Here is a 21609-nt window from a genome sequence, read left to right as displayed (position 1 = left end):
ACAACATACTAAAATACATAGTTTTCTGAAAAGTTTTTATTCTTTAAAAAAAAAAAATTCTTTAGTACCTAATTAATCTAACCTGCACATTTCTTCTGAAAACTGGGTTATTAATGTGTCAGGCAGGGTGAGCCCTGAATGCGGAATGAAGAGGGAGAGCATAAATTTGGGTCTCTAAGTTATAGACCTCTTTATTTTTTTTTAAACATTTTCAATTTGTTCTTTTGAACAAGTTAATCTCTATGGGAGTATATATAGCTGAGGCCATTTATCCATCAGAATCACTAAAAAAAAACCTGTTGCCATCAAGTTGATTCCGACTTATAGTGACCCTATAGGACAGAGTAGAACTACCCCCTACAGGGTTTCCAAGGAGTGACTGGTGGATTCGTATGTGGCACCATATGTTGTTATTGATTTTAGAAGACTCTAAGGTCTTCTGGATTCCTGGTGGCTCAGTGGTTAAGAGCTCCACTGCTAACCAAAATGTCAGCAGTTCAAATCCACCAACCGTTCCTTGGAAACCCTATGAGACAGTTCTACTCTGTCCCATAGGGTCGCTATGAGTTGGAATTGACTCGATGGCAACAAGTTTGATTTTTTCTTTTGGAAGGTCTTCTACTTTATTGTATTTTCCATCTTCATGAATAATCCCTTTTCTACCTGTTAGAACTATACGGCTTGAGGCAATGTACCTTTATTGAGCTCAGAATACGAAACACCCGATGGCATAATGAAGTGCACAGTCTGGTGACTTCTCACAGCTTAATGTACAAAGTCCTGAGACAATTTTTTCCAACCAAATTGATTTATTAATTGTGTACTCTTAACGTGCATCAAAATGGAATTCCATGGCGAATATGCTGTACACAATAACTTGACCCATCGAGCCGTGATCCAAAAAGCTTAGACTGAGTAGTTCCAAACGAGCAACGTCATGTATTATTATCCCACATGTTTGCGTGCCTCCATGTGTAATCTGCTTTTTTAACTCAGAAGTGATTTCCTGTTTAGGACACACCGGACTCTGGTATGGCTCCGTTAACATAACAAAGAAAACTCTGTTTGGAAACAGGATCACATCCACAGGTATAGGGGTTAGAACTCCAACACATTTTTGGGGAGACACAATCCATAATAACTGCCCTCAATTGACACCCCCATTTTAAAAAAGTATTAGTGCAGAGTTGAACAACTGTCCTCAAAGACTAGACATGAAAGCCCTGAGTTTACCCTTGAGCACTCTTATGTCACAGGGCAAGCTCGCACCTTGTGGTGCCTCCTTGGGGGACCATGCTCACCCTTTAGTTTTTCAGAAGGGCTAGAGAAAGTGTGAGAGTTTTTTTGGTTTTGCAATTTTTAACCATGAGCATCCAGCTGAGCTAAGTGGCCTGTCCACTCATTCCTTCTTTCACTCAACACCTCTGTGCCAGGCATCCTACAAGGGACTGGGGCACCCTGAAGAGCAAATGTATAAACAGGCTGATCTCATGGCACAGGCATTGTAGTTGGGGTAACACACTAAATAAATACACATGAAAAAACCTGGAAAAATAGCAATGAGTGTAACCATAAACCTAAAACAGAGGGACTTGGTCGTGGCAGAAGAGCTACTTGAGATTAAATGGTTAGGAAAGGGTTTGCTGAAGAGGTGACTTAATTATAAAAATGAACTATCCACGAAAAGAACTGAGGGAGAACAAACCAGTCTGAGGAAGGAGCTCTGCAGAGGCCCGGAAGAGGGAATCACACCTGACATGTTCAAGGAGCAGTGTAGCTGGGACATGCTGGCCAGGGCAAGAAGCAGAAGTGGTCTCACTGAAGAGAATTTTGATAAATAAAAATTTCTACACCTCATTCAAGCCTATCCTTTGATCACTGCTAACGACCACCACCAGTAAGATCTGGGGTTTCAGGGAGGTTCTTGTGAGTCCATATGTCCTTAGTTGTCACACTTCTTCCATCGAAGAATTCATTTTATAGGGCTTACTAAATTGAAAACAGCCCTGAAGACATCTCCCCTCACGGCTCCTTCTGGATTTGAATAAGCCTTTCTCTAAGACTACTGTCACTGCCTCTAGCTCAGGGGAGGCTGCCATTTTGAGAATAGCCAAGGCTTCCTCATCTGAGGAGAAAATACTCATCTATTTCCTAGGAGAGAAAGAGATGAAAAGGTAATGAGTAAATCTACGTGTGCCAGAAATTGTAAGAAAAATGCCGTCAGTGAGGTGGACTCTAGATTTGCATCAGTTTTAAGTGGAAGATAGAAGAAAAAAAATCAAAAGATAACCATCTTTGTATTAGATCTTAAGAGAAGACAATAGGGAATTTTTTTTTTTTTTATGGCAGCTGTGGTGGCTTTAAAATATGTCCAAAAATTCTTTGATGCCCTTCCCTTCAAATTTCCATTCCCTTGAGCATGGACTGGACTTAGTGCCAACTTCAAATAGCACATAGCAGACGTGACTGTCACTTCTGAGGCTAGCTAATGAGAAACATTGCTGCATTTACCTCGCACTCATGGATTGTTTGCTCTGAGGGAAGTCAGTTGCCACATCTTGAGGACCCTCAGCCTGTGGAGAGGTCCACATGGGAAGGAACTGGGGCCTCCTGTCAACCACCAGCACCAACTTGCCAGCCATGTGAATGAGCAACCTTGGAAATGGGTCCATCCTCCAGCTTCGGTCAAGCTTTCAAATGACTGCATCCCAGCTAGTATCGTGACCACAACCTCGTGAGTGTCTTAACCGCATCCCAAGCCAGAACTGCCCAGCTAATCCACTCCCAAATCCTGACCCATCAAAACTGAGATAATAGATGTTTATTATTGTTATAAACCACTAAATTTGGGGGTAACTTGTTGCACAGTAATGAGTAACTAATACAGAAGTTTCATATGCTTTTTCTGGTCCCTGAAGTGAAAATCCCTACTTTATTTAAATTTAATATTTTGTTTGGGACTAAGAGTATATATGGGGGAACAATAGTGGTTCAGTGGTAGACTTCTCACCTCCCATGTGAGAGACCCGGGTTCAATTCCCTGCCAGTGCACCTCACGTGCAACCACCACCCATCTGTTAGTGAGATTTGTGTGTGGCTATGATGCTGAACAGGTTTCAGCAGACCTTCCAGACTAAGAAGGACTAAGAAGAAGGGCTGGGCAATCCACTTGTGAAAAATCAGCCAATGAAAACCCTATAGATTGCAATGGGTGGATCTCATTGTGCATCGGGTCACCATGATCAGGGGCAACTAGACAGCAGCTAACAACAGCAACAAAAAACATACATCAGCAAAATATGAGAAAAAAAAATTTGACACCTCCATAGTTGCAGCCTGTGCTCCCCTTGTATAGTGTGGAGCTGTTCCTGGAAGCAGACACCCATCTGTGTACTACCTCTCCAGCCACCTCTCACCCCCAACACATACACCTACCTGCATGTGGGACCTGTACTTGAGTTCTGGCCAGTGGAATGCAGGCAGAAGCGATATGCAGCCCACATACAAAGCCTGACTTGCTGGAGAGGGTTCAGAGGAGAACAACCAGGATGGCAAGAAGGGCCCCTGTAAGAGATACTCAGAGCACAAGGATGTTTAGCTCAGGGGAGGCAGGATAGATGTCTTCAGATGTTTGATGGAGACAGCTGACTTAACTCTGTGTAACTCCTCAGAGAACAAACAACCAGGACCAGAAATGAAAGCTCAAGAGGAGAAAAGAAGAAATGTTCTCACTATTAGATTAGCATGGGATAGAATGCCCTGCTTGGGAGTTAGCTCCTTGACACTCAAAGTGAGCAAACTGAGGGAAAATTGCCTTTCCTCCAGGATGCCAGCTGATCCTCACCCTGGCAAGGATTTTGGACTGGGTGCCCCCAACCCATCCTCCTAATTCGGGGCCACTCTGTACCTAGAACTCTACAGCATGTAGGATTCTCAGGCAGAGGCCTTTTACAAATTGCTCCTAATGCTAATTATTACCGAGAAGTAATCATTCAGAAAATAATCCAGATAAGAGTTTCACGCCCTGGGTGGTGCAAATGGTTGAACAGTAACTACTAACCAAAAGGTTGAAGGTTTGAACTCACCCAGAGGAACCTGGGAAGGCAGGCTTGGTGATCTGCTTCCGAAAGGTCACACAGCCATAAAAACCTAATGGGGCACGCTTTTGCTCTGAAACACATGGGGTCACCGTGAATCGGAATCGACTCCCTGGCACTTGGTCTGGCTTTTTGGTTTTGTAGTTGTCCAGAGTTCTTTGAAAACTTGTTGTTACCAGAGAAAGAAGCCATGCAGAACCAGTCAGAAGATGGGACCTTCTCGATTGTCCTCTGCAGACGTAGGTGATGGAAAGTTGGCGATCTGCTTCCCCAGCCTCACCCCTGAGCCTTTCAGTCAGTTCTGTCTAACTTCCATGTAAAGGGAACTCTTCACTTTTTCCTGGATGGATGAAACAAATTTCTAGGAAATAGGCTTTTTTAAGGACCAAGTAGCAAAAATAGTACAGGCTGAATGCATGTGTTTCGGGTATTGGCTCAAGTGCTGAGACAGTCGTTGACCTTTGCTTTATGGAAATGCATTGTCTAGCTTCCTTCCTGCCTCCTCCACTGGGAGATTATTCTCATTAGCGTGGAAATAAAGGAGAGATGTGTTTGGGATGCCCAGAGACTACTGAGAACAACAACAGTCCGACTTGTTTTGGGGGTGTGCTCCAGGGGCTTGCTTAATAACCTCTCTGAAAGGCTCCCTGAAGTATTTGCAGAGAGACCAGAAGCTTCCAGACTTCCAGACCTGCACTCCCTGCCACGTGCACTTGCGGGAGCACAGACATTCAACATTTAGCCCACTGTCCAATGAAGAACAAGCTGCCTCTGAAAGGTTTCCCACAGGGATCAGAACTCTGGTATCAAACTTAGGAAAATGCAATAATTGCCACTGAGACAAAGAAACCAAAATCAGATCACTAGGAAGTCCTTGAGACAAAATAAACCCAATCTTTCAGAAGCTAAAGCCTTTATACTTAGATTCTTCCTCTTTCTTCCAAAGTCGGGGCAGCGGGAGAGGAAGAGGATCATCAAATTGTTTTCATTGTCGTCCGCCCACGGCCCCCAGCTACCGTCCAGTCTGTGAGGGTCAAGTGCTTCCACCACTGGATGGCCCTGGCTCATGCGAGGCCACAGGACGGGGCAGAGGCTGGATGCCCACAGCAATGGTGAATAGGGCGCAGCCCTCAGGAGCGCTAGCCTTAAACTGCGCTGTCTCTTGGCACACCGCTCACTGGTGGCTGAAACCCTCCTAGTATGTGAGGAGTTTACAAGGGGTGTAGGGCTGGGCCCTGAATTCAAAGTGGCCGAGTTAAGAGCTGGCTTTTCTGGCAGTGGCTGGTCCCAGACATGTCCTTGGCCATCTAGGGACCCTCTAAGGCTGTGGTTCTGGGAGCCCACTGGACACCTGTGCTCTGGCTGTAGCAGGTTTACAGAGCTCTCATCTCTTTATAATCTATTCCCATGGCGCTGTGGACATCTATTTAGGGTTAGGGTTGCCTTTCTGATTCTGGGACTGGGAAGATGATCTCTTGGGCCCCACCAGCTCTGAGCCTTTGTGGTGAGTCTCCAGTGAGGCTTAGCATGAGCTGTGATACTTCTGGCAGATGGTTGTTTATTAGGAAAAAGAAAATAATCTCCAGTTTTTTCATTGTACTTTCTCTCTCGAGTTTCATACATCGTCAGTCTCCTTGACTCCTCATTTGTTCTCAGGACATCCCTTTGGTTTGGTCTGCAGAAGGCCACAGGCTCTGTCTACAAGCTCCCCATCAGGACTGGCAACCTCATCCTTTACTGGTGTCTGTGTGTTCTCATCAGTAGAGGACATAGTGCTGGGCCTGGAACAGAGTAGATGCTTAGTCAATGCTATTGCGTGGATGCATAAACAATGATGAGCCGTTTATGAGTGCTACATAGATATTTCCATGCAGGGTCGGTCTGAAAGGAAATGCAGCTCCAGTCACTTACAACCCTCCCTCCTTCATTCCCTGCTTGCCAGAGTTCAGCCCAAAGTTCTTAGCAGAAGTGGCTGGAGGAGAGCGTGAAAGGGGAGGTGGGGGGCCGGGAGAACCACAAATACTTGAGGAGCTTTTTTCAAACTACCCAAGTCTGCTTTTTTCTGGTTTGTGTCAGACCAAAACTACCTAGTACATGGAATATTGCCTTCAAATTGCCTTTTTTATGGCCCAGAATATGGTGACTGTTCTTGGTAAATATTCCATGTGGACCTGAGAAATGCTTTTGTTGTGTGGAGTGTTCTATAAATATTAGGTCAAGTTGGTTGATAGTGTTGTTCAAGTCATTTGTGTCCTTATAGATTTTCTGCCTGCTTGTTCTATTAATTACTGAAAGAGGAGTGTTGAACTCTCCAACTATAATCGTGGATTTGTCTTTCTCTTTTCAAATCTATCGGTTTTTGCCTTACATGTCTTGAAGCTCTGTTGTTAGGTGCAAACACATAGGATTGTTATGTCTCCTTGGAGGATTGACCCTTTTATCATTATGTAATGTCCCTCCTTATCCCTGATAATCTTTTTTGTTCTCAAATTGACTTTGAAATTAATATTGCTACCCCTCCTTTCTTTTGGTTAGTGTTTGTATGGTATATTTTTCTCTCTCCTTTTACTTTTAACCTATGTATATCTTTATATTTAAAGTGGGTTTATTGTAGACAGCATATAGGTGAGCCTTGCTTTCTTATCTTTTAACTGATGAATTTGGACCATTCACATTTAAAATATTATTGATATGGTTGGATTAAAATTTGCCATCTTACTACCTATTTGACATGTGTTCCATTTGTTCTTATTTCCTCTTTTACAACCTTCTCTGGATCTGAAAGCACATTATTTTATGATTCAGTATTATCTCCTCTATTAACTTATTTTTATACCACTTTTTAAAAACTTTTTTGGTGGTTGCTCTAGGTTTACAAAATACGGTTTAAAATAAACTGAGTCTACCGTCAAATAATATTATACTGCTTCAAAAAAAATTTTTTTTTTCTTTTCACGGGTATTATAAAGACCTTATAGCAGTGTAGTTCCAATTCCTCCCTCCTGTCTCTTGTGCCATTATTGTCATACATTTCACTTTTACATATGCTATTTTTTTTTTATATTCCATTGCTAATATTTTTAATAGTCAGTTGTCTTTTAAAGCAAATAAAATAAGGAAGAAAAGATTTTACTTTGCCTTCATTTATTTCATTTCTGAAGCTTTTCTGATCTTTATCATATTTCTTCTGCCTGGAAAACTTCCTTTAACATTTGTAGTAGAGTAGGTTTGCTGGCAATTAATTCAATTTTTGTTTGTCTGAGGAAGTTTTTATTTCTCTTTCACTTTTTAAGAATATTTTAACTAGGTATAGAATTCTTGATTGACACTGCTCTTTTCCCCCCAGCACTTTACAAGTATCAACCCATTGTCCTCTGGCTTGTATGATTTCTGATGAGAAGCCTGTTATAATTCTTATCCTTATTCCTCTGTATGCATGTCTTATTTTTTCCTCTGGCTATCATCAAGATTTTCCCTTTGACTTTGATTTTCAGCAGTTTTAATATGATATGCCTTAGTGTGTTTGTTTGTTTGCTTGGTAGGTTGAGTGGGTGAGTGTTCTGTCATTTGGTTTTGTTTTGATACTTATCTTTTTTTTTTAATTTAAAAGTATTTTTTAAATTTTTATTATGTTTTAAGTGAAAGCTTACAAATCAAGTCGGACTCTCATACAAAAATTTATAAACACCTTGCTATATACTCCTAACTGCTCTCCCCCTAATTAGACAGCACACTCCTTCCCTCCTCTATTTCATTTCATGTCCATTCAGCCAGCTTCTGACACCCTCTGCCCTCTCATCTCCTCTTCAGACAGGAGATGCCAACATAGTCTCATGTGTCTACTTGATACAAGAAGCTCATTCTTCACCACTATCATTGTCTATCCCATAAAGTGTAGTCTAATTCCTGTCTGAAGAGTTAGCTTTAGGAATGTTTCCTGTCTTGGGCTAACAGAAGGTCTGGGGACCATGACCTCTGGGGCCATTCCAGTCTCAGTCAGACCATTAAGTCTGGTGTTTGTACAAGAATTTGGGGTCTGCATCCCACTGCTCTCCTCCTCCCTCAGGGGTCCTTGTTGTGTTCCCTGTCAGGGCAGTCATTGGCTGTAGCCAGCACCATCTAGTTCTTCTGGTCTCAGGCTGATGTAGTCTTTGGTTTATGTGGCCCTTTCTGTCTCTTGGGCTCGTAATCACCTTGTGTCCTTGGTGTTCTTCATTCTCCTTTGCTCCAGGTGGGTTGAGACCAATTGATGCATCTTAGATGGCTGCTTGCTAGCTTTAAGACCCCAGATACCACTCTCCAAAGTGGGATGCAGAATGTTTTCTTAATAGATTTTATTACGCCGATTGACTTAGATGTCCCCTGAAACCATGGTTCCCAAACCCCTGCCCCTGCTATGCTGGCCTTCAAAGCGTTCAGTTTATTCGGAAACTTCTTTACTTTTGGTTAGGTCAGTTGTGCTGAACTCTTCTGTATTGTGTGTTGTCCTTCCCTTCACCTAAAATAGTTCTTATCTACTATCTAATTAGTGAAAACCTCTCTTCCTCCCTCCACCCCTCCCTCCTCCCTCTCGTAACTGTCAAAGAATATTTTCTTCTCTGTTTAAACTATTTCTCGAGTTCTTATAACAGTAGTCTTATAAAATATTTGTCCTTTTGCAGCCGACTAATTTCACTCAGCATAATGCCTTCCAGATTCCTCCACGGATACTTATCCTTCTTGATGTTCTCTGACCTTCTTGGATCTGTGTTTTGGTGTCTGCTCCTAATTTTAGAAAGTTATCAACCATTGTTTTTTCAAATATTTCTTCTGCCCCATTTTCTCTTTCTTCTCCTTCTGGGATTCCAATTATGCCTCTGTTAGTTTGATATTGTCCCACAGCTCTTGAATGCCCTGTTTTGTTTTCACATTTTTTCTCTTTGCATTTCAGTTTGGCTAATTTCTGTTAACCTCTCTTAAGTTCACTGGTTCTTTTCTCAGCTCTGTCAGTTCTACTGATGAGTTCATCAAAAAAGGCATTTTTTATTTGTCACTGTTTTTTTCCTAGCATTTCAATTTGTATCTTATAGTTTCCATCTCTCTTCTGAAATTATCTATCTCTTGTATGTTGTCTAATTTTTCCATTACAGCTTTTATCATAGTAATCATAGTTAATGTATGATAGGTCCAATATCTCTGTCATATCTGAGTCTGGTTACAGTGATTGCATCATCTCTTCAGATATGTGTGTGTGTGTGCGTGTGTGAGTGTGTGTGTGTGTTTCCTTGCCTATTTTGTATACCACATATTTTCTTGTTGAAAACTATTGAATAGGACAATGTATATTAAGGTAAATGTTTTTTATGCTTGGAGATGAATCTGCCTCTCCTTTTATCAGTCTTTTAATATGGGAAGTTGTATTATTTTAGTCAAGAGTTGGACTGATTTGAAGTTTCTTGATTTTTTGTTGTTATAGTTACTTTCAGTGCACCAGAGGCTTCAGATTTCTCTAGTTATCTTCTGTGGGCTAATTTTTCAGACAGTTTTTGTGAATATGAGCTCTCTAATTGGCTTTGGGTCTTCCCTTTGCACTGCTCCCCAGAGAGAATCTGTCTTGTGTAGATTTCCCAACTGTACCCATTATTTTTTGTTTTCTTTAAAAAACAAAAAAGAAAACAAAAATCCTCACAACTGGACCAATGAGCAACATCATGATAAATGGAGAAAAGACTGACATTGTCAAGGACTTTATTTTACTTGGATCCACAATTAACGCTCATGGAAGCAACAGTCAAGAAATCAAATGACATATTGCTTTGGGCAAATCTGCCGCAAAAGAACTCTTTAAAGTGTTAAAAAGCAAAGATGTCACCTTGAGGACTAAGGTGCGCCTGGCCCAAGCCATGGTGTTTTCAGTCTCCTCATATGCATGCTAAAGCTGGACGATGAATAAGGAAGCCCAGAGAAGAACTGATGCCTTTGCATTTTGGTGTTGGTGAAGATTATTGAATATACCATGGACTGCCAGAAGAAGGAACAAGTCTGTTTTGGAAGAAATACAGTCAGAGTGCTCCTTGGGAGCAAGGGTGGAGAGACTTCATCTCACATACTTAGGACATGTTATTAGGAGGGATCAGTCCCTAGAGAAGGACATCATGCTTGGTAAAGTAGAGGGTCAGCAAAAAAGAGAAAGATCCTCAATGAGACGGATTGACACAGTGGCTGCAACAATGGGCTCAAACATAACAATTCTGAGGATGGTGCAGGACCAGGCAGTGTTTCATTTTGTTGTACCTGGGGTTGCTATGAGTCAGAACTGACTCGAGGGCATCTAACAACAACAACAACACACATTATTTTTACTTGATGCTTACTAGCATTATGGGGGGAAAAGGGGGGGGCACTCTCTGATGTTCTTGTTAAACCTCAGTCTGAGGCAGGTACTTGAACCTGGGACTCAGAGTTGTGAACTTCGTAAGTATTCCTGCCCCTTTACCAGGGGTAGAGCTTTTTGTTTTCTGTCCCACTGCCCCAGCTGCAGTGGGTTTCTACCAATGACTTGAGGCTACAATTTTTGTTGCCCTTCCTCCTATAAATTAAGACTTTGGTCCCACAGGGGGAAATAAGGATATAGATCCAGCCAGTATTATTCCCCTCTCACAGCTAGTATCATGTTGTTGTTAGATGCTGCTGAGTCAGTTCCAACTTATAGCAACCCTATATACAACAGAGCAAAACACTGCCTGGCCCTGCACCATCCTCACAATCATTGTCACACTTGAGCCCATTGTTGCAGCCACTGTGTCAATCCATCTCATTGAATGTCTTCCTCTTTTTCCCTGACCTCCTACTTTACAAAGCATGATGTCCTTTTCCAGGGACTGATCCCTCCTGATAACATGTCCAAAGTATGTGAGATGTAGTCTCACCATTCTTGCTTCTAAGGAGCATTCTGGTTGTACTTCTTTCAAGACAGATTTGTTTGTTCTTTTGGCAGTCCATGGTGTATTCAGTATTCTCCAACACCACAATTCAAAGGTATCAATTCTTCTTCCATCTTCCTTACTCATCAACCACCTTTCACATGCATGTGAGGCAATTGAAAACACCATGACTTGGGTCAGGCACACCTTAGTCCTCAAGGTGACATCTCTGCTTTTCAACACTTTAAAGGGGTCTAGTACCATGGGGAAAACCCTGGTGGCATAGGGGTTAAGAGCTACAGCTGCTAACCAAAAGGTTGGCAGTTGGAATCCACCAGGCACTCCTTGGAACCTGTATGGGGCAGTTCTACTCTGTCCTATAGGGTCATTATGAATCAGATTCAACTTGAAGGCAATGGGTTTGGTTTTTTGTTTGTTTGTTTAATGTTATTTATTATTTAGTTGTTAGTCAGTAGCACCTTATTTACAATCTCCGTGTTGTTGGGGTTTCTGTCAGTTGTACTTCCTTTGATTTAAAAAGACTTTTTAAAGATTGTCATGCAGAATAAAACAAAAGTTAACCTTTTCATTACACTTCCTTGAAAACTAGTCTTTGGGAAGGGGATGGGGAATAAAGCAGATGGCAAACTAACTTCTTCTGTTTCTACATCTTCTCTTGGCCTCAAAGGTGAATAACCCATTTCCAGGATCTAATGCATTGTGATTAGAGACTAAGAGTGAAAATAAGTTATATAGAGGTTTTTGTAGCCTAGAGTACAAGTTTACACTGGTTTAGAAGTAGTGAAAAATGTGAAGTTTTAATTTTTCCACTTCAACTTTCTTTTTTAAAAATAAAATAATGCATGCACACATTAAAAAAAAGAAGTATAGTCTATAGCACAGATCAAACTTTTCCTGTGAAAGTCCAGACAATAAATATGAAATAATTTAGGCTCAAAGGCCATAGGGTCTCTGTCACTACTCAACTCTGCCACTGTAGTGCAAAATCAGCCATAGATGATACAAGTGAGTGTGTCTGTATTCCAGTAAAAACTCCTTTACAAAAATAGGCAGCCGGCCTGTAAGCCATAGTTTGCCAATCCCTGTTTTATACAAAACCAAAAACCAAACCCATTGCCCTCGAGTCAATTCCAACTCATAGCGATCCTACAGGACAGACTAGAACTGCCCCATAGGGTTTCCAAGGAATGCCTAGTAGACTCGAACTGCCAACCGTTTGGTTAGCAGCCAAGCTCTTAGCCACTACGCCACCAGAGTTCCCCCCTGTTTTATAAAGACTAGTGTTAAATGAAATGTCAAAATCTTGCACTCCCAGAGGCAGTGCAACTCTCCAGAGTAACCAAATTTAACTGTTTTCTGTATTTTGGGGAGGTGTTTACAACCATAGTTCTAGATAATGTGCTTAAAATTTTATTTCCTAATTCATTAATTTTTATGGTATCTACTGACACCCCACTACGAAATATGAGAAATCTGCCTGACGTATGTTACCTCAGTCCTCCACTACTCCCTCAAATTTGTGTGAGATATATCTATATAGATATAAAGGTACACAAAATAAAAACCATATATATATGGTTTTTATTTTGTGTACCTTTATAATTTTGCTATTTCTTTTTCCATTAACAGGAGACTGTTACTCTTGATCTTCTCCTCTGTGATAGGAAGATCTTGTTATTCTTTCATCACTGTACAGTCCTCCCCATCTTGCCCCCACTACTGTCTGTTCCACTGTTACCTTTACAATATCAATGTTGTAATGTTTGAATCCTGTTTTATACATTTGCTAGATCCATGGTGCTTTGCCAGAAGTTGATGCTAGAAGTTGCAAACCAATAAATAGCATTTATAGTATTTTAATGATGTAAATCTTACTCATTGCAAAGCCAAGTCATGTAATTAGAGAAATAAATATAATCCTCTGATCCTAAACCCACCTGTCCACAGAGAATGTTCAAAGCCTTAAGGTCATGTGGATTCTTTCTTCTTATACTCTGGCAAATACTCAAAATCATGCTTGTCAGGATAAGTTTGCAGTCTTGTTCTGATACTCCTATCGGTAATTACCAAGAAATTCTGTTCTCTGCTCCTTTTTTTAGGTCAACCTATTCTTGTTTCATGGAAGCCATGCCTTCACATATCCCTCTGAGGTTTCTGATTCTTGAATTCTCTCTCTTTCCCTGAAAACTGTCCTTGGATTGCTCTTCTTGATTCTTCTCTTTGAAACTGTTTGTTTTCCTCAAGGCTTTCTTAGTTGTCCATTTTTATTTCTTGATGAAAGCCAGACTGATTGGTTTGGGGAGTGTCTGCAGGTTCCTCTGCACGCGTGTAGTCCTTTTCCAATATTCCTCTCCCAGAATAGGAAGACCAAGTCCATGGGCAGGGAGGATCAACTGGTAGGCTAAATTTTACATGCAGAGACAGGAAACAGCTACTTCCCTTACCCCCCATAAAGTCCAAATAAGGAGAACTTTCCTCTGGGGTTGGATACCAACACCCACATAGGAATTTAACCCTAACTTGCCCCCCACCATACTATGCCATTTCTTTGTTGTTGTTGTTGTTAGGTGCCATTCAGTTGATTTTGACTTATAGTGACCCCATGTTACAGAGTACAACTGCCCCGTAGGGTTTTCTAGGCTGTAATCTTTATGGGCGCAGATCTCCAGGTCTTTCTCCTGCCGAGCCACTGGGTGGGTTTGAACCACCAACCTTTCAGTTAGCAGCCCAGCGCTTAACCATTTTATTTCTTTAGACGGCAGCTATCCTGTTTAGCCTCAGGTAAAATTCAAAGTCAGCACTATGAGGTAACTGCCCTGTGGGACTACATTCCTTCAAAGATCTTCATTGAGCCAATCCAGCTCCAGCCCTTTTTTCCACTAGCATGTTCTATGCCTGAGAATTCTGAGCCCAGAGCATCTCAGGAGCCAAGACAAAGGTTCTGTCTCTGGGTAGTTTTCTCCTTTGCATCTTCTGAGCTGTTGCTTACTCCGTTTTAGCTAACTCAGCAACATCATCAGATCTACTCTCCCCTTCCAGAATTACGGCAAAATATGGTCTGCTGAGGAGATCCTCTTCTCAGCTCTCTAATGAAATTACTCTGTTTTATACTCCTTGACAGTATTCTCCATGGAACTCTGGGAAGAAGGCAAGGTAAACATGTGTGCCAGTCTTCTGTCTTAGCCTACTTTTGGTTTTTAACCCAGCAGCCAGTAACTTAGAAAATCTGAAGCTATAGAGTAAATTTTCCCACTGGCTGAAATACACAGGGGAGTTTGGCAGAAACTTAAACCAAGTAATTAATACAAATACACAGTATGAATATTTTAGACATTGCCATATAAAACAACCATTGCTTATATTTTTTCATTGTTTCAATATAAGGAATAGTACTTAAAAAAACAACCAGATTTGCTAGTTTGTAAAGGTCTCCCGGATGGCATCTTAACCTGGGCTGCTCGTTTTTATTCTGAAGAGTAAGGGATTGGTCACAGTTCTTCATATTCTAGGGATCTTTGAAAGAATTTTTTTTTTTTGAAAGAATATTGCTAATCCATTAGGCAGAACTGCTTTCTCCTTCCTCCTTGTGTATTGATATTATTGATCATTTTAACAGTCCGAAAAGCTGAAAGTGACAGCAACACCCTAAGCTGCATAAAGTAATGAATTAGTTGAATCACTTCTGTAGGAGCTTTAGGTTCAAACATGCACTGGCTTATGTGATCCCAGGCTTGGGATTCAGAGCAAAGGTTCTAGAAACTCCCTTTAAGTCTCAGTCAGCACTGGTTGGTTGAGCCAGATTTCGTCATTTGAAGGGTTCTTCCTTGAGAGAAAAGTCTTTTTAGCACCTTAATCCAGGTGATGAGTCTCTGTTATGGATTGAATTGTGTCCCCCAAAAACATATGTCAACTTGGCCAGGCCATGATTCCCAGTATTGTGTGGTTGTTCTCCATTTTGTGAGCTGTTGTGATTATCCTATGTGTTGTAAACCCTAAACTCTGTGATGTTAATGAGGCAGGATTAGAGGTGGTTATGTTAATGAGGCAGGATTTACCTACAGGATTAGGTTGTATCTTGAGTCAATCTCTTTTGAGATATAAAAGAGAAGTGACCAAAAAGAGGTACGACCTCATCCCACCAATAAAGAAGAGCCAGAAGCGGAGCATGTCCTTTGGACCCAGGGTCCCTGTGCTGAGAAGCTCCTAAACCAGGGAAAGATTGATGACAAGCCATCCCCCAGGGCCAACAGAGAGAAAAAGCCTTCCCTTAGAGCTGGCACCCTGAATTCAAACTTCTAGCCTTCTAAACTGTGAGAGAAAAAAATTCTGTTTGTTAAAGCCATCAACTTACAGTATTTCTGTTATAGCAGCACTTGATAACTAAGACAGTCCTCTTTAAGGTGCTAAAGGAGTTAATTCCTTGACCTTCTGAGATGGCAAAATCTGGGTTCAAGGTACTGAGCACAAAGCACAGAAATAAAAGCTGTGAGTCATTGGTTCCAGGAACTTAATATTCTTGATGAAGAACCACCCAGAGCAGCAAGTGCCAAGAAAAGCATCTTCGAATTAGCTGGATCCCTTCATAAATCCAAAGGATAGATTAAATAAAATGAATTGTCCGAGGCCAGTTGATTTGTGCTTCCCGTTTCCTCTGCAAAGATTAATTGACTACAGATTTATTATTGCATTTCTGAAGCCACCTGATTTAGTGCCTAGGTCTTTTTGGGCTTTTGATTGCCACTGTGATTACTGAGGCCTTGAAAGGTATACGAATGGGTTTTCCACAATATTTACTCATGTCCTCTTTACAAACAAAAAAAACCATGTCACTTAAAACAGGAAAGAAAGGGTTTTTTTCCTATCCAAAAACCAAACCAAACCCAGTGTCATCGAGTTGATTCCGACTCATAGCGACCCTATAGGACAGAGTAGAACTGCCCCATAGAGTCTCCAAGGAGCACCTGGAGGATTCGAACTACTGACCCTTTGGTTAGGAGCTGCAGCACTTAACCACTACGCCACCAGGGTTTCCCTTTTTTTCTACTATGCATCACTTAAATATTATCTGCAAATCTTAGCTGCTCAGCTCGTGGTTTTATGGCAGTGTTGAACCTGTGGAATAAAGCAGTTGCTAATGCTGATGCAGGGCATGGTAGGCTGGGAACTTTCTTCTTTTTTGCATTAGGTGAAAGTTTACAGAGCAAATTAGATTCCCGTTCTATAGTGTGTATGTAAAGTCTCATGGCCTTGGCTTCATTCCTCACAATATGTCAGCACTCCCCCCATTGCCACCTGGGTTCCCCATTTCCTTTCATCCTGATTTTCTAGCCCTTCCTGCCTTCTCATCTTTGCTTTTGGGCAAGTATTGCCCTTTTGATATCTTACAATTGATTGTTCCAAAGAGCACGTTCCTCTTGGGTATTACTGCTTATTTTATGGGCTTGTCTGTTATTTGGCTAGAAGGTGGCCTCCAGGAATGGCTTCAGTTTCAGGTCAGAAGGGTGCATTAGGGCCATAGTCTTAGGAGTTCTCTCAGTCTCTGTCAGACCACTAAATCTGATCTTTTTTGTGAGTTTGATTTTTTGTTCTACATTTTTCTCCTGCTCTGTCTGGGACCCTCTGTTGTGATCCCAGTCAAAGTGGTCAGTAGTTGTAGTCAGGCACCATCTAGTTCTTCTGGTCTGAGGGTCATATAGACTGTGGTACACGTGATCTGTTAGTCTCTTAGACTAATCGCTCCCTTGGGTCTTTGGTTTTCTTCACTCTCCTCTGCTCTGGACGGGAAGAGACCAATACTTGTATCTATCGGTCTCTTTTAGCTGCTTGCAAGCTTTTAAGATCCCAGACACTACTCACCAAAGTAGGATGCAGAGCTTTGTCTTTATAAGCTATGTCGTGCCAATTGACGTAGGTGTCCTTCAAGTCAATGGTCCTTCACCTCTGAGCCTAGAAATTTTATCATACAAGGTGTTTGGTTATATCTAAGAGATTTGTGAACTTTGTTTTTAAAATGTCAAAAGATGTAGGGTTCACTAGTTTGCATTCTGTAGTAATGTAAAATGGGCACTGTTTAACCTTCATTTCAACTACTCGTGGGGGAAAAGACCATCAGGACAACATAAAGATGAGTTTTAATGGCTTAAAGGACAATAACTCCTTGTCTGCCTTATTTTATTTTGAAATGACAGTGGAAAGTGTGTTGTCCCGATTGAGAAATTACCGGCTATAATTTCCCCCATTTCAGAAACGGATTGGTGAAACGTGGTCAACAAGAAAGTATGTTCACTGAGGGGTGAAGCCCTCCACTGAGGAGCACAGGAGGGCATTGCAAGGGAATGGTGCAATGACTTCTACTTAAAAACCAGCAGCAGAAACAAGGCTGTGTGTTTTTTTCACCCCAGAAATTGCCTCTGAGAAAGGTAGGTGCTCACCCATGCCCACCCAACTTTTCCTCCACCCAGAAGCAGAGCTTGGGTTGGGGATCAGGACTGCCCCTCTCTAAGCCCCCTGTTCACACGCCTCACACACATATGCATACACACACACGCATACACACAGAGCTGACTGTTATTCTCTGGGATTGTATTTCAAGGCCTTCCATGTGACCTAAGTCTATAAAACACAAGTGAATTTAGGCCTTGTCATGACAAGCCTTTGGAGTCTTGTTCCTTCATTAAGGGTGCCCCTGAGTGGCACAAATGGTTAAGCACTCAACTGCTAGCCAAAAGGTTGGTGGTTCAAGTCCACCCAGGGGTGCCTCAGAAGAAGGCACTTCTGAAAAGTCACAGTCATTGGAAAACCCTATGGAGTACGGTTGACTCCACAACATATGCGGCCACCAGGCATCAGAGTCACTTGACAGTAACTGGTTTTTTTTAGACGCTCATTAAAACCAAACCACAGCCCTGCGGGGCTGCTCGTGAGCCAGCCTCACAGGGAGATGGAATCCATAATTGCTTCTTCTGTTGTCAGATAGCAGTCTGCCGGTGGCTTCCCAGGCTGGGCCTGGGGCAGGCAGGAGGGCAGTCTGGGTGTGTGGAGCTCTCCTGGCCTCCTAAGGACGTCCTCATTCCCAGGGCACTTTGCCAGCACCTTGGTCTTGAGCAAGCACTCCAGCTTGAAAAAGAACAGGTACAGGCATTTTCTGCTTGATTTGTACAGCTGGTCCTGGTTCTGGTAACCTGACAAGTTCTCTTCTCTTTGGCACCCAGCACAATCCCAGGTAGAAAATTTGGAATGAAGAGATGTTCTTTCCTATCGCCACTGTTTTAGCTCCCCTGAGACATCCTTGAGTTTACCCCCAGAGCCTCACAACCAACAGCTAAGTCTCCAAGGCCCTGCCTCATCTTCTCCTCTGAGCATTTCACCATCCAAGAGCCACAGCAGTGCTGTGAAGAGGTGGATAAGCACCTCGCTATATGCAGCCAAGCTGTAAATGAATGCACAATATCCAAATAGTAATAAATGAGAGCTCATGCACCAAAGAAAACAAGTGTTGGGCAATGAGTGAGACGCACTGGTGGCAGCTGCGTATTTACCCAAGGCGGGTCCCAGCAGTTTCGTAGAGCAGTCAGACTTTCGAGATCTGTTTGAAATGTGGCCAGAAAAGGTGAGGGTGACACAAACAGGCACGAGTTCCTGGCATCCCCAGGAAGCTGGCACCCTCTGAAAGTCCTCATGCCTCCTTAAGTACACAATTCTCAACGTCCAAGAGAGACTGGCTGGGACTCCAGCAATCAGATGCTTCCAACACCAATGCCAGTTGGATTTGCGTTCTTTGGAGCTGGCTTACGTGCCTCGGAAAGTGAATTTCATAATGCCTCTTTCAACAAATATTTGCTGAACAGCCACCATGAGCCAGGTGCTGGATATGCGCTGGGATAAACATAGGAGAGAGATGACAAGGTCCCAGCCCTCGGCCAGTTCTCAGTACACAGGGACGGGGGGGTTGGACAAGTACCTTGGCAGAGACAGCACGCCCTCCAGAGCGGTGACACAATGTGGCAACTGCTGTGGGAGTTGAGCAGAGGACAACGCGGAGTAGGCAGGAGGGGCATCCACCATCCCTACTCGGGAGGGCAGAGGAGACCACGAGACGTTGAGATTCAATACATGATAGGAATGAGCTGGCAGGGGAGAGGGGTTGTGGGAGAGAGCATTCAGGAGCTGGGAGTTTCTCCTAAATGTGAATGATCACTGAAAACCTTTTGTTTTCACCTATGTGACACTACTGTCATCCGTATGCTAACAACTTGCAACTTTGTATCTCCATCCCAGACCTCTGATCTGAACTTCATCTGTCTTCCTATCATCTCTAGAAGTCCAGTAGGATCTGTGGCTCCAGGCACTTCTCCCACCCACAAGCCTGATCTTCCTAGTTTTTTTTTTCATTTGGTGTTAGAGCCAATTCTAACTCACGGTGACCCCGTATGTCAGAGTAGAACTGCACCCCATAGGGTTTTCATGGCTGTGACCTTTCAGAAGCTAATCACCAGGCCTTTCTTCTGGGGAACCTCTGGGTGAACAGGTTCTAACTAACAACCTTTCAGTTAGTAGCCCAGAGTTCGCACCACCCCAGGGACTCCAGTGTATAGGCTCTTCCTGTACTAGTCCCTATTTCAATTAATGGCACCTCTCTACCTGGGTTTTTCTGCCAGATACCCATGGCTTATCCCAGCTACACCTATTTCTCACACCCCCACATTTAGCAAATTCCTTAAATCTATAGCTTCGCCCCCCACACTCAATTTGTAAATCCATTCAATTATCTCCATCTTCACTCTCACCAACCTGGCCTGAGCCTGGCCTCACTGGACCACTTCAGCAGCCTCCCTGCTTTAGAAAGATGGACTGGAGGCCAGTAAGGAAGGAAAAGAGATGAGAGATTATTTCAGCGGTCCATTCATTCATCAATTCATTAATTCCACAAATACATAATGAACCCCTGCTATGGGAAAAAGCCCAGGAGAGGATTGGGCTGGCGATCCAGAACTGAAGGTCATAATTGAGACTGTGAACGTGCTGTAGTCGTCCAGAGAAGGTGCGAGGGGAGAAGGGGCTGAGGCCAGAGCCTGGAGGTGCCTACATCTGAGGGATGGACAGAGGAGGGGAATCGAGGAAGGAAAGTGGGCAAGAGCTCACAGCCAGAGAGGGAGGAGGAGGTGTGAGCTTGGCAGAGCTGTGAAAGCCAGAGAGGAAGCAGGAAGTATGAGCTTGGCAGGCTGAGAAAGCGAGAGGAGTAAGTGGCCAGGAGAGTCTGATGCCCCCAGGGATTCAGTAAGATAAGACCACAAAGAAAGTAAGAGATATCCCGGGCGGCCAGAGCCAGAGTGTAGTGGTCGTAGAACTCGATAGGGGGTGAGAAAGTGGCCAGTGAGGGACGACTGCCAGAGGAGAGCCAATTGCTAAATTCTCAGAAATTTCCTGAGTCGATTGTTAAGCATGTTTCTGCTACGTCACCCCCAGTGCTTGACACTGCCTCGCCCCTGACTCGTGGCACCCCGGGTGTGGCAGAGTAGAACTGGGCTCCACAGGGTTTTCGCTGGCTGGTTGTTCAGAAGTAGATCACCAGGCCTTTCTTCTGAGGTGCCTCTGGGTGGACTTGAACCTCCAACCTCTGAATAGCAACTGAGTACGTTAACCATTTGTATCACCCATTTGTTAACCATTAGTATCACCCATTGTTAAGCGGGTCGGTAGTAAAAATTGAATAACGTAAACTCACAATTGAATAAATTATATTTAAAACATAATAATTACTCAAAACTCAACACTCTCTAATTATTTTCCTATGTTCTACTGATTTCTATGTTCTTAAGGTTATTTATATCTATTGTATCTATGTGGCATAAATCCTACGTAATTATAGGCTTCTGCACATCTCTTCCCAACTCTGTGTTTAGTGATACTACATTGGTAGCTTGAAACTGGCCATAGTGGGAGAATTTACACCAGGGAAATTGGCAAACTTTACCGATGAGGGCTTTTTATTCCCTGAGAGCTGGTCTTTAAACATTTACCAGCACACCATTGAAGACGTTAGACCAGAGCACCTACAGAGGCTGAATAATGTCATTTTAGCAAACAGGGAGGAGAAAAAGAAAAGAGCAACACAGATAGGTCGGTGAGTTTTGTAGCAGATAAGTAAGGAAGTTTTTTCTGATGAATTCCATTTTTCTCTTAAACTGGGAGTAAAGTAAACTGCTGAGTGTGAGGGAGCCGAAGGAGAAGAAAGTGCAGGACTGAATATCCAAACCAGAAAGGCTAGAGGATGAAGTGCTCATAGACAGGGAGTAGTCAGGAGAACTAAGGATCTCAAACCAAAACTAAATCCCTTGCTCTCGAGTCGATTCCGACTCATAGTGACCCTACAGGACAAGTAGGACTGCCCCATAGGGGTTTCCAAGGAGCGCCTGGTGGATTTGAACTGCTGACCTTTTGGTTAGCAGCCATAGCTCTTAACCACTATACCACCAAGGACCACCACCAAGGACCTTAAAAATAAAAAAAAGGACCTTAGGAGGTAAGAAATAGGAGCAGTGGGAGACAATGGGTAAGCCAACTGCTTGGAGGGAAGCAGGAAGCAAAGA

At 42.8% G+C, this 21609-nt stretch overlaps 1 long non-coding RNA gene across 2 annotated transcripts in view; it reads right to left on the bottom strand.

Annotated features, from left to right (window-relative positions):
* Nucleotides 1-66: 66 nt before the first annotated feature.
* The window catches only part of LOC111751550 (uncharacterized), a 33136-nt gene continuing 11593 nt past the window's right edge, over nucleotides 67-21609 (bottom strand). Inside the window, exons 3-4 of one of the 2 annotated variants that reach the window (XR_002786647.2) lie at nucleotides 16877-16966; nucleotides 67-5878 (exon numbers count right to left, since the gene is read on the bottom strand). This is a non-coding gene — a long non-coding RNA (uncharacterized LOC111751550). The remainder of the gene's footprint in view (nucleotides 5879-16876; nucleotides 16967-21609) is intronic. The other variant, XR_002786648.2, reaches the window with a different exon arrangement.

Source organism: Loxodonta africana, chromosome 15 (assembly GCF_030014295.1).
Source record: "Loxodonta africana isolate mLoxAfr1 chromosome 15, mLoxAfr1.hap2, whole genome shotgun sequence".
Taxonomy (NCBI): domain Eukaryota; kingdom Metazoa; phylum Chordata; class Mammalia; order Proboscidea; family Elephantidae; genus Loxodonta; species Loxodonta africana.
The sequence above is the reverse complement of the archived record's forward strand: the minus strand, read 5'-3'. Positions and strand labels throughout refer to the sequence as shown.